The sequence below is a fragment of the Rhagoletis pomonella genome, unplaced genomic scaffold (assembly GCF_013731165.1).
Source record: "Rhagoletis pomonella isolate Grant_MI unplaced genomic scaffold, Rhpom_1.0 Rhpom_scaffold_00008, whole genome shotgun sequence".
NCBI classification, from domain to species: domain Eukaryota; kingdom Metazoa; phylum Arthropoda; class Insecta; order Diptera; family Tephritidae; genus Rhagoletis; species Rhagoletis pomonella.
Window position 1 is genome coordinate 31,750,154 of NW_023458562.1, and position 13,005 is coordinate 31,763,158.

The 13,005-nt window shown below is 36.4% G+C and overlaps 1 non-coding gene across 1 annotated transcript; it reads left to right on the forward strand.

The window, feature by feature from the left end:
• The first annotated feature begins 2,722 nt into the window (after positions 1–2,722).
• Positions 2,723–2,796, forward strand: Trnan-guu. Its single transcript has one exon. It is a non-coding gene; the product is annotated as a tRNA-Asn (tRNA).
• The last annotated feature ends 10,209 nt before the right edge of the window (positions 2,797–13,005 follow it).

Below are 13,005 nucleotides of genomic sequence, written 5' to 3' on the forward strand. Positions count from 1 at the left end.
TACCTTTTTTCATACATATTAAACTTCTCGAGAATACAAACAATCTTCTATAGGCGTTTTCTGTCGACCCTAAGTTGCCTAAGTACCTGCATACCTTCAAAATCCATTTATATACATATGTATGTACGTGTGCCTGCTACTTTTTTAACTATAAATAAATTATGCATGTTTGGGAAAATCTTGGCAAAACATTGTCGTAATCGTTAGACAGTTGGGCATATCCTTTGCTGGCGTAAGGGACGAAGACATGCAAATTGCAAAGGCGTGTGGTGCTAGCTAGGACACTCACGTCGTGTCCTGCTCGCTGGTTGTTGCTTGTACTGCTAGCTGTCTTGCCATTGTTTGGCATCCTGCTGACAGCCGAATACAAATACAACAACTAAAGTAAATCCTTGCACAAAACTTGTGCGAACAGCGTGGACAATAGCGTTAAGACGTTTGGTCAGTTCGTAGATATATCTACACACATACATATGTATGTACATACATATGTAGTTATGCTGCTTGTTGGCTTTGTGAAAATTTGTTGAATTTCTATGCATTTACATAAATAATCGAAGGCTGCTTTGCACAGTGCTGTACCTTGTGTGTGCTTCACCTAGAGTAAGCCCATGGATTTTCACAACAAATGAAAATTGTAAATTAAATTACATACATTTTCTTATGCCAACACGTGCAGTGCGAGTGGACTAAATGATTTTTAATTTTTTTGATTTGTTTGCAAATTCAGTTGACATTTTGCAGAGACAAGGGGCGCAGTTGTGCTATGTGTTTTCAGCAGCATATTGAATCAGTATTTTTAAGTAATTTGTAGAAGTTGTTTGCAAGTTGATTTTAAGGTCGAAAATACTTTTGCAAAGATATTTTGTTTAATTTTAAGTAGATTGAGTTGAAATTTTGAATAGGGAGTGCAAAAGTTCGAGAGGAAAGTCAGGAAAGTATTGTCTTCGGCTATACTAAAAGCTGCATACCTTTCAAGAATTGAAGAATTCTTTTTTTTTACATTTTTAGTTTTTGTTTGGGCGCTATAAAATATACTAAATTTAGCTTGAAGATTTTCATTGTGAACTTATGATAAGCAAACAGAACACGAAATTTCAGGTCCTTAGCCATTTGAATGGAAGAGTTAATCCTGTGCATTCCCACGTCAGCCGGTTCTACTTACCAGAATGACTCGGGTTTTACCCCATCACGGGCTGTTGTTTCGTTGACATAACCCCGTTTAGGTCGGTGAAATATCTCAAACGTTATTCGTGCATAGGTTTACATTTGCTTCGTAATCTTCCGCTCAGGGCTATAATCGGGTTATATCCTAGGCCAGAAACCTACACCTGCTGCGTGTTCCATAGACGACTACACCCTAACTCCACCCTACTCATGTATAATACCTATAACGGATGGAGCCACCTTCGAGCTTGCTCAGGCCTGAGGACACAACGGCAATGGACCAGTTCATACGTGGTCCCTTGCAGATAAAACAGAGCTGCCTCCACGGCACTCCCGAGTTCGCCTGAGCAGCTCAACACAAAGACGACCGCACTACAAAACAACTCAATAGACCATACCGCAGACACAACCGCATTAGCACCCACAAGCAGCCGCCAACGACCTCTGGTTCCTCCGACAATCTGCTCGGTGTGTCAGACCAAAATATTACGTAACGTGTCATCAGTCAAGTGCAACACCTGCCTTGGCTGGTGTCACTTTAGGGCAAGTTCATGACTTTACGCCACGCGAGCTTGGGCGTTGAACTATGAGGGCCCGTGTTGTGCTTCTCGATCGCCAGTCCCAATTGCGACGCCGCTGACTGCCACCACAGGGCAGCACCCTCCACAGCAGCGCACACAGCAAATAGCGAGCAGGAAACTCACTTTACTTACACCCCACATACCGATAATTTAACTGTAACGGACCACAGAGTAAGATCGAGGAGATATCCGTCTTTATGGGCCGGCATGGAATATTAATAGCTGCGGTCAGAGAGACGAAGTTGCCCAGCAATTCAACACTGTCGTCGAGATCGCAAGCGAGATGAGAGTGGTGTTCGAAATATTTAACGTTTCTATACCAAGTGTCATCACCCGCCCGGCAGGACATCAGCCTAAAATAGGTGCGGTGTTTAGAGGTGAAAATCTTATGGTAGTCGCTGACTTTAACCCGCAGCACGATCTTTGGCATTCAAGCCTGTCGAATGATCGTATGGCAACACACTTTGCTGAGCAGATAGACGGTTCAGCATTCTGCACAATGAACGGCGTCGCCCGACCAGAATAATGGGCAGCTGCTGCAGCTCGGCTGACATAACTATCGTAAGCGCTGGCCTGATAAACAGCATAACGTAGCGACCTATGCTGACCTTAGCATCAGACCATCTGCCATTGGCATTGGGTATTTCAGCGATGATGTAAGGTAGACCCATTTTATATTAAGCCAGTCATATACCTATACCTATATATTATGAGAATTTTTATTACTTTAAGTTGTTGTTTTCGTTAAAACATGAACAAAACATTTATAAAAAAAACATTTACCATGTGAACACTTTTTATTTTTTTGAGGTTGCCTAATACGAAAGCATAGAAATAATCAAATAAAGAATAAATTTGATAAGCAAACAAATTTAGTACCGTTTACTTTTCGAACGCTACATGCCTACATATTTACTGTTGCTATATTCTAGCTGGGTATTGAAAATGCCTACTTTGTGCGCTAACGACGCATCGCCTCCGTGGCGCAATTGGCTAGCGCGTTCGGCTGTTAACCGAAAGGTTGGTGGTTCGAGCCCACCCGGGGGCGGTAATATTTTTTTGTATTTTTCTTTTTTTTTTAATTAGGCATTTAAAATATAATTTTAATAAAATAACAAAGGTAATAAAATTAAGGCTTCGTATTCGTAAAATTGTTGTCATTGTGAATTACTAAGAGTACATAAAAATATAAAAACCAACTCTGCTACTCATTAGGCCTTTGCGTAATTGTTCAGTGAATTTCTTGAATTATGTAAGCAAATATTGTTTGCTTTCTTTATTAGTGAGACTCTAATTTATTAATAAAACAAATTGTGTAATTAGCACACAACAAAATGGAGAAATAAGAAAAAGTTGTAGACAAAATGATTTGTTTGTTAACATCAACGTAATTAGTGCGTAAAAGTATTGAAATCGAAATTCTCAAGTCAACAAAACATTCGAAACTTATAAGTAGACACATGCACACATAACTTGATTATAATATAACTCGTAATTGTTTAACAACTTTGACCCATTAATAATGCATGCTAACGCAAAAAAAACAGAGTCGAAAAAGTAGCAACGAGTCAGCAATGCTAACCAAAATCAGTAGTAATCAAAAAATAAGGGGGAAAAAAATAGATCAAGCCAAGTAAGTAAGTTCACAAATTACACGAGTAAAAGTATTTTAGGCACAAAAATCAATCACGCAAAAAATGATTACGTCTTAATTACGCCATCATTAGTGCAGGGCCAGCAAGAGAACAAAACTTGCTGTTTAACAGTAGGTTGAATAGGACTACAAAAAGGGCCGCATTAGACTAACACTATCTGCCCAGCCAGCAAAGGAAGCAATAATCGAAAAAACATCGAACAGCATACACATAAATTAACAACAAGCGTTCGAAAGTAAAATCTCAAAAAGTTGATGGCATATTTTGTGTAGCAAAAACTTAGTACAAGCAAGGCAGTACAGCTAAATAAAGTTTAGTAAAAAACTTAAAGATACAACGCTCTTAAGGCAAACAGAAAAAAGAAAATCAGCATGGAACAGTTACAAAACTTTCTGGCGATAAGCAGTAATGAGTGCCGTCGTCGCGGGCTGCATGCTTTCCCGAAAATTTTGCTAAGTACAAAGCGCACAAACTTAATACACAAAAAAAATGTAAAAGGGGAAAAACTTTTGGGTGCGCAAATATGTTGGAAATATGCTAAGCGGCGCGTGTATGTTGAGTTGGGAGGAACGAGTGAAAGAAAAAGTTTTCGCGTTGCTGCAGTTCCGGTATCGTTATGTTTTTTTTTTTTTTTTGTTCTCAGGCAAAATGTAACATTTTGTTAATAATGAAATTTTGCTGCTGATGAGATGGTTGTCATTGATAGCGTACGATTTTTAGACTAAGAATTAAGAGGGTAGTATAGAAGCAGTGGAAGTGAATTTAGAAAGAGGCAAACGCAACTAAAACCTATCGCAAATCAGTGCCGTAAGTTGAGGAGTAGTGGCGGTAAATTAATTCGATTTTATTAAAGGCTGGTCGGTTCGCTGAAAAAGCTATACCCAACTAGGATAAAAATATATAATACATACTAAAAGAATGCACATAACACAAGAAGAAATGTTGCTTTATAATTCTGGAAGAACTTCAGTTTAATATTATTTCCAGTTTTATTTAAGCATATGCGATTTCGGAATAGTCGATTATATTCTGTATATCTGGGCACATTAGGGGGCCTCACCCCGAAAAAAATTGGGAGTTGTTCACCGGAATTATTAAATTTATTATATTTTAAGACTTCAGCCAAAATATTAAGATTTACATACGTAAGATAGACCTATCTGAAAATACCTCAAAAAAATCATTACTTTAAAATAATACAAAAGTTTACAATTCCTATGGCCATTCCGGTTTTTTTGTATGGAGACTGATCTACCCTAATATGCAATCTTGCATATGTCCAAAGCGCTTTTGTTGAAGGCACACCCAACAAAGCCCCCAAATTGACATCAGAAATAGTATAGTACGATTACTCATGTCCGCTCGATTCGAAAACTTCTTATTAACTCAAGAATTTACCTAAATATTACCTCGTCAATACCACAAACAAAACCATATGTTTTCTGATTTCGTTTTTAATTGGAAAAGGCATGCTCATGATTTCTACCAGGTGATGCACAGAATCGAGGAACCGGAACCGGAGAACCAAGTTTTTAGAAAACTGACCGGACCGGTTCTTACTAGAACCAAAAAACGTGCCTAAAGGAACCGAAACCCGATTGCAAAAGACCCTAAAAATGGTTCCGAAAGAACCGAAACTCTATTCCAAAAGACCAGAAAAACGGTTTCAGGGAAAAAGAAACTATTTTCAAAAAGACCTGAAAATGGTTCTGAAAGAACAGAAACCCAATTGCAAAAGACGCTAAAAACGGTTCCGGAAGAACCGAAACACTATTCCAAATGATCCGAAAAACTGTTCCGGAACAACCGAAATTCAATTCCAAAAGGCGCGTAAAACCCTCTTGAGTCAATGAACCATCGGTATACCAGGTTGTCTTGTTTCGGTTTGTGGGATATGTCTCAGATGTGCCTGCCCAGCTCTTCTTACACTCAGAGCAGTTTGAAACCTTTTTAAAAAGCTGAACTTCGGATGCATGATATCCCTCGGTACTGCAATTGCAGGGCACTTCTTGGTCATATTATTCCCGCGACTAAGAAACCCTTCTGCGCCCGTATTGGTACCAAACATCCTTAGGCGGAGATCCTAGTGGATCCTTCTTGTAGAGCACAACTGGTGCTTAGTCTTGCGAAGAGTTAGCATGAAAAAATAAATTTTAAATCCTACTCGTGCTGCACTTTTTTGTTAGCCTTGGTAACTTGTTGATCTATTGGTTGGCTATATTCTCAAATGAGGACAAGACCGCATGCGGCAAGGCAAGAAAGATCATTCGCAAACTGCAGAATGCTACAGCCTATATACATATATATATATATATATATATATATATAGTCTATAGACAGTGGCACAAAAAGTTCTAAGGAGCGCATTGGCATTGTAAACATTGCATTCTTGGCATATTCTACGCTGCTCTAGTTCCAGTTTTGCTGCGTTAGAGAGTATTCTATAAGTAACCCAATTGCTGAAATATAGCTTCATATCCTAGAGAATGATACCACCTGGTTTTAGCTAAAACTTGGTGTTAATAGCCTTCTTTGTCATATTAGTATAACCATGGTGGCCATTTTTATGTTAGTATTCAATTTTCCGTTAAAATAAGAATAGTTTCAACTTTGCGAGTATCTCTCATTGCTGATATCCCCCTTTTCTCAATTTAAATACGCCTTTGTCGGCTTGCCTTACGTCATTAAATGCCGCCACAATCCCAATCCGCTTTCTCTTCGCTTGAGTCACTAAAGACAAGTGCAAGTGACAGCGTTGTACCAAATAATGTTACAACTTCTAAGTAGTTATATTTATTAATGTACGAATAAAAGTATATTGGTCCAACAGAGCGAATGATGAAGCAAGCAGCGCGAAATCAGAAAAGTTGCTCGACAACGCGAACTTACAAAAAGCGTTAAAACATACTTTAAGCAAGGCAAACGCTGGAAGGAGAGTAAAGACAGCGCCAAAATCATTGCATTACGTTAGCGAACATTTTCAATAATATTTGGGCATTTCTGTTAACATAATCAAGTTCTGCGAACGGAAAGAGTATCGTTAGTTGGTTGCACACCCTTCCAAGAGAAAAGGCATACATACATATGTGCCCACAGTAAGTTCGAAGTCGAACAGTTGCTTAGTGAAAGCGAAACAATTCAAAGAAAACTGCAAGCCATCAGCAAGAAAATAGCCAAATAGGCAAGAAAACTTTTGCGGCCGAGCATTTAATGATGGCGCACTTAATTGAAGCAGGAAGTCAAAGCCGTGTTTACAAAAAATGCCGAATTGAAACAAAGCAAATTGGGCGTCGCAAAGATAGCAAGTAGTCAACGTACATAGTTGCGCCTGATTATGGCAAAAATTATGTCCAAAACTTCGAACATTTGCAAATGGCCGGGGAAATGGGTTATGGCAGCAGAAAAGTAGAAGATGACGAAAGGAAGATTGCGCGCGGAAAGGCAACTTATTTCTGCAATAGTGTCATTTGCTTTGGCTGCCAAAATTATTAGGCTCATAATCGTACAACCGTTGACCAAAAGGGAGTTAAGTTAGTGGCGTCGAGTATAACAATTTTTACAGAAGTAAAGACATTCAAACCGGAAAGCGGTAAAAGTGAAACTCTAGCACTTTTTATACAATCGAACGTTGCTTCATTAGGTGGCATATTTGTGAGCAAAAGTTTTTTCATGTTCTATGTGTATGTATTAATAAAATAGAAGAAGGAGGCAGAATCATTTAGAAAAGTTTGTTACTTAAATTTCGCTTGTACTACTTTTGTCTTTATTAATTTTGTTCGATGGGCTCATTTATTTGTATGGTTACTATAAATTCTCTCCTTTTTTGCTTTTTCCTGCTTACTTATGTACATATTTACATAGTTTGTATGTGTATATGATTACGTTAAATATAATTCTATACAATAACATTAAAGAAAAATAGAAATTTGGGAGGCCTAAAATATATTATTTGTCGAATGTGTATTTTACTTCTCATTTTAGTTTAGTTTTAATAAAAAAATACAACCGCGGAATAAATATCAACAGTGCAGTGACTTATACGAATGTTGTTACTCCAAAACTCATGAATTATAGACGAAAATTATTTGAGGGTTAAATTTAGATAAATGCAACTGAGATAATAATTAGATGATTCTACTAAAATAAATTATTCTATCATCGCATATTTACAATAAATTGTTTGTTTATTTATCTCAAATATCGAGTATGGGCCTATTTTTAGAAACCTATGGAAAGGCTAATGAATTCGAAATATACTCTTAAAATTGTGATGTTACTAAAACACCATTCAGCTTGACACTTGAGATCAAAATATAAGTCATTAACGAAAAAAAGACACAAACTATTTTTAATTAACTTTAAAACTATTGGCAATTAACGGTTCGTACGTAAGATTGAAGAATTATCGTTCACCACTTTCAAATCTCAAAAGTTGTTAACTTTTTCGACAAGAACGTGTTTTTGATCGAAAATGGCGGCACACGATTCCATCGCGAAATTGTATTTAAATGAAAAAATAAAGATATACAAAAAAGGTAAAAATAACTCGTGCTCATATACCCGTAGTTATGTATGTAACGTATACGTCCCGTAGCACCGGGCACAGTTCGCTAACACCTTTACTCGCACGCCTTAAGGTCAGTATGCAGCTCTTAAGGAAAGCAAAAACTCCATGTAAAATGACGTACAAGGAATGGCTAAGAAATTTTATTTCACATATTTATTTCTCTGCCCTCTTCATAATTGACATAACACGTTTTGCATTATCACCGACGACTATCGCTCTCTATCTTTCTCTTTTTCTTTTGCAAAACCACTTTCAAGTTGCATGTTCTGTACACTATGCTCGCGGATACTTGTGAATTATATGTTAAAAAAAGAAAAACTATATTTGCCTGCCTACTAGTTCGTCTGACTAATATGAATAAGTAGATACTTTGTGCTTTTTTGGATCCTTACCACCACAGCATTTTGCTAAACGATTAAATTGTGCCACCACAGACAAGCGTTTCACTTTGCTTTGGTACTTGGGTATTCGTTTTCCTTCAGTACGCTAGGCGACCAAATCGGATTGATACTCTGCGCTACAATTGCGTTCAAGCGTTTGTTTTTGGTTCCATTTTTTTATATGAATAGTGTTTTGTTGCTCTTATGACTTTGCGTATGGGCAATTTAACTTGGCGATTTCGAAAATCTTCACCGCAATAATTCATTTTTAAGTGGAAAATTTATTATTGTCTGTTCATATAGAAGGATTAAGCCGGTCTGTCGTTGGTGGATTTTACTGTGACTACAAGATCGAATAGGATACATGCTTATGTATGTATGTGTAAGTTGGCTTATGGCAGAGTGTTTCGGAGTTAGATAAAAGATGTGCCGCTGGGAGTTCCTGTTTACTTTCAAAAAAAAAAGTATTTCGAAACAGTAAAAGAGTGTCTCCATATCGAGCCCTAACCGCAATATAAGCGACGTTTTTTTTTCAAAATTTAACTTTCGGTGCAGAGTTGCATATAGAAAATCTAGGAACATTTCTGCATCAAAAAAAAAATCTTTGCTGATATAATCTATATATTTGTGATGTATTGTGGAACAATTTTCCGCCTTTCCTTGTGTGGATACTCTTACCCTCTCGGAAACACGAACGACCAAAAATAAACTATATATTAGTATTTAGAGTCCGAACCGGGGGTTTGAGCTTTTCAGAGGCTGCTGTTCAAATTTTTCGATGTGAAATTTCTAAGATTCCTTGGAGATAGTTCCCTTAAACATTTAAAGCCACGTTGACGGGTGAATACGGTTTACAGAAAAGGAACGGTTACATTGAACGTATACCACCACTGGGGAGGGGAATGTAGATAGAAGAGAGAGAGATAGAAACAAAGACCAACTCAATATTATATGCAGGGAGTCGATAAAGATGTTTAATTGGGGATTAGTATTAATCAGACATGGTGAAATCGGCACTTCTGGCAGCAGAATTTTTATTTTTTTTTTTAGTTTTATATATTTTCTTTTAACTTTTAGACTAAACTTTTGTATTCAAAAAAATGGAGAAAGTAATGAATTCGTCGGAATATTTTTTAATTTTTTTATTTTTTTGTGTATGTTACCGTATATCGTTGGTTTTAAAAAGTAAAATAAACTTTAAATATAATTCAATTTTTTTAAAGTTGCTTAATCTATTTTGTCTTTTTTAATTTATGTAATTTTTATTGTTTAAAAAATATGTAATAAAGTATCTTTTAATTAATTTTATTTTATGTATTTTCTTCCTTTTTACTTAATTTTTTATAAAATTTTCTTTAATTTTAGATTTAATTTTTTAAAGAAAAAAAATTTATTAATTAGTTTACTTTTGGAAAGTTATTTTATTTAATTTTTCTTTTTTAAATTATTTTAATTTTTAGATTTCATTTCTTAAAAAGAAATACATTTTCATTTCTATGTGTAAAAGACATTTCCTTTATTAATTTAATTTTTGAAACATTTTTTTTCTTTTCTTAGATTTTGCTTTAAAAAGCAAAATATATTTTTTTAACTATATATATATATATATTGTGTATGCATTTTTTCTTTTTAGAAGTGTTTTTATTTGATTTTTTTTTATTTTTTGGTTTTTTTTTTTTTTTAAGAAAATACGTTTGGGTTTTATTTAATTTTTATGAGGTTATTTTATATTTTTATTTTTTTCTCTCTGTTAAATTATTATTATTTTTTATTTCTAGATTTTGTTTTAAAGAGAAATATATATAAAAGTATTTATTTAATCTAATTTTTAGCTCGTCAACTGACCTTTCCATTAGTCTTTCAAAAAGGGATTTGAAGCTAGTTGCCAGAATTGACAATTGCCCTACGAACGAAACACTTTTGTCATCGCTAATATTAAAGTTACAACAAATTTTTGCAGTTCTACTTTAAAATGAATAGAAATAAATGTGGTCCAAGCTAACCCCCTTTGTATGTAATATATTTTAATTTTTCGATTTCGCATTATACAGAAATTTCAACCGACTCTGCAAAATCGAAATTACACTCGAAACGAATTTGCTGGCAATTATCCGAGAAATATTGGCCAATCTAATTATTTTTGCATTTTACATATTTCTTATTCCTCTAAGTAATTATGAGTAATAAGCGAATTTTGCAACTATACAGAATATACCAAAAACCGCTTCCCCAAAGTATTTCGAAACTATTGGACAGCTGAAATAAATAAAATAATAAACAAATAAACTGTAGCTCACAACTTTGGTATATTATGAACGCCAACAATAACAACAACAACAAAATGCCAAATATGCAGCAAAGTCGAAAAATTCAATTAAAATGCGGAATGAGAGAAAGAGAGAGAGGGGTGGCGAAGAAACTTTTTCAATTAAAATGCTGCAACCAAAACAATTTCATGTCATTTATTTATGCAACAAATAACAATTGCAATCAACAAGAAATATGTAATAATACTTGTACAAGCTGATAGCAACAGAGTGAAGTGATAAGTGAGTATGGAGACAGCAACGGGCTAGAGAAAATAATATCCGCATGTAACAAGGTAAGGTTGCGCAGGGGTTAACACCTCCAGAAGATGTTGTTTGAAAGCTTAAGGGCATACAGCTTTGAATGAACTTATTGTTCTGAGGTGAATAGGTAAGAAGATGTTGCTAGGGAAAAGTTTAAAAGACGAACTATATGTAACTGCCTCTGAAGCGATGTTTTTAATGAAGTTTTGAGTTTATAGTTATTTTTAATGTTGGGCGCTTTTGTCTCAAAAAATACTTTCAAGTTCATGCGCTAAACAAAATTTTAGCTATTGATTACAAGTCTTAGAAATTTATATTTCGACCCTACTTAAGCATATATCCCAGTATTGATATTTTTTGGTGACACGATATTTGTATCTGAATCTTCTACAGAGGCCGCAAGGTTTCTTTGTAGCTTCTGTAGAAGTCCAGAAGTCGTTGGGGGAAACCCGCAACCGCTGAGCTGAGAAGACTCCACCTCCTACCCTACTCTCTAGTTTTGAACTATCAGCGCGGAAGTGGAGTGATCCTTTGTAATTAGGAGCCCCCGATCAAAGTTCTCGATCTGGAATAGAAATTCGATACCTCTTTGCAAAGTTTAGCCTTAGTACATACTATGTACGATAGATGAATATCCTTTAAAATTGCGTTGTGGCCACTTTCAGTGGCTCTCCAGCCGGGAAATTTCCGCAGCTTTAAAGCGGTGCACTCATTGAGGAGACAAATGCCAGGTGTGCTGTGGACACTGCCTGATGGACATGCACGGATAAAGGTTGGGAAACCCCTTTAATGATTTTTGTCGTAGTTGCAGAGATGGCGAAGAGGTGGAGAGCATCGGAGATTGTCTCTGCGACCTGTCCCGAACTGGCTAAAACGTGCAACCAATTCTTCAACAAGTACTTTTGAGATTTTTTAACCGACGTGAACTGGGCGAACTTTCTCAATTTTTTTTTGCTATATAAAACGTACTCTCATGTTCAATTATTAAGGAAGGGAAAGAAACAAATGGCTTCCGCCAGTGGTATAACAACGAGCTGTTAGCTGTTCTTAAGCGGCGCACCCAGCGAATTGTTTTCCAATCGAATGGTACAATGTTGCGTAGAACGCACTGTGCCTTCGACGGACTTGTGCGTAGAGCTCCACAATTGCAGGAAAACGCAGTTCTTTGCACTCTCGAAGTGCTCGGATTGTTGATTTCTTGTTAAGACCAGACTCAGTAGAGCAAAATATGCCTCACAACCACGGTGTATGTATAGCCAATGCAAGATGTTTGGGGACAGCCCCCCAGCACTGTCCACCCGCTCCCTTACAACTTTAGAGAACTACCGTTGCTTTCTTAACACGCTCTTGTCAAAATTTTCCACTCGCAACCACCGCATAGCCGTCAGCATACGCAATGAACTTAGAGCCTAACTCCACTTCCAAGGCTTGCAGCAGTTCATTAGTCGCCTAAAACGATAGAAGGGAAGACAGCACCGCACACTGCGTGGTTCCACTGCTAACGTATCTGTCCAGCGATACTCCTGCCTGTTGCACCTGCACGACGATGCCCAGATTAGTTGGAGGCGAGCTGTTTGCCCTGAGCGTAATATATTTGAAAGCACCCTCGATGTCCAGAAAATCTGTCAACGTGTACTGCGTGTCATTAAGAATTTCTGGATTTTTGACATTATTTTTTCTGGACTTCTCTTTCATACCTAGTTATAGTAGATAAGCCGTTTTTAAATCGACTAAATCAAATATCGATTAATCGAGTCCTTCCAATTCGATTTGTTGTCGATTTTTAGTTCCGATTCGTTACGTGAATCGACTCAAATATTCGAGAATCGACATTCGATTGTTCCTCTATTGAGGCATATTGAACTACAGTTTGCCCCACAAAATCTAAACAATTTTAAGTTAATTTAAATTTGGGGCTGGTACAAAAAAAAACAATAACATGAGAGAGCAAAGACCGAGGAATTCAATGGACTGTAGGGCCGCTCAGGGAAGCCTCTTGAAAATAACTCTATATAAAATTATGGCTGATACTAAAACAAAACTTCCAAAAATTGTAATTTTAAACTTTATGCAAACTTTCATAAA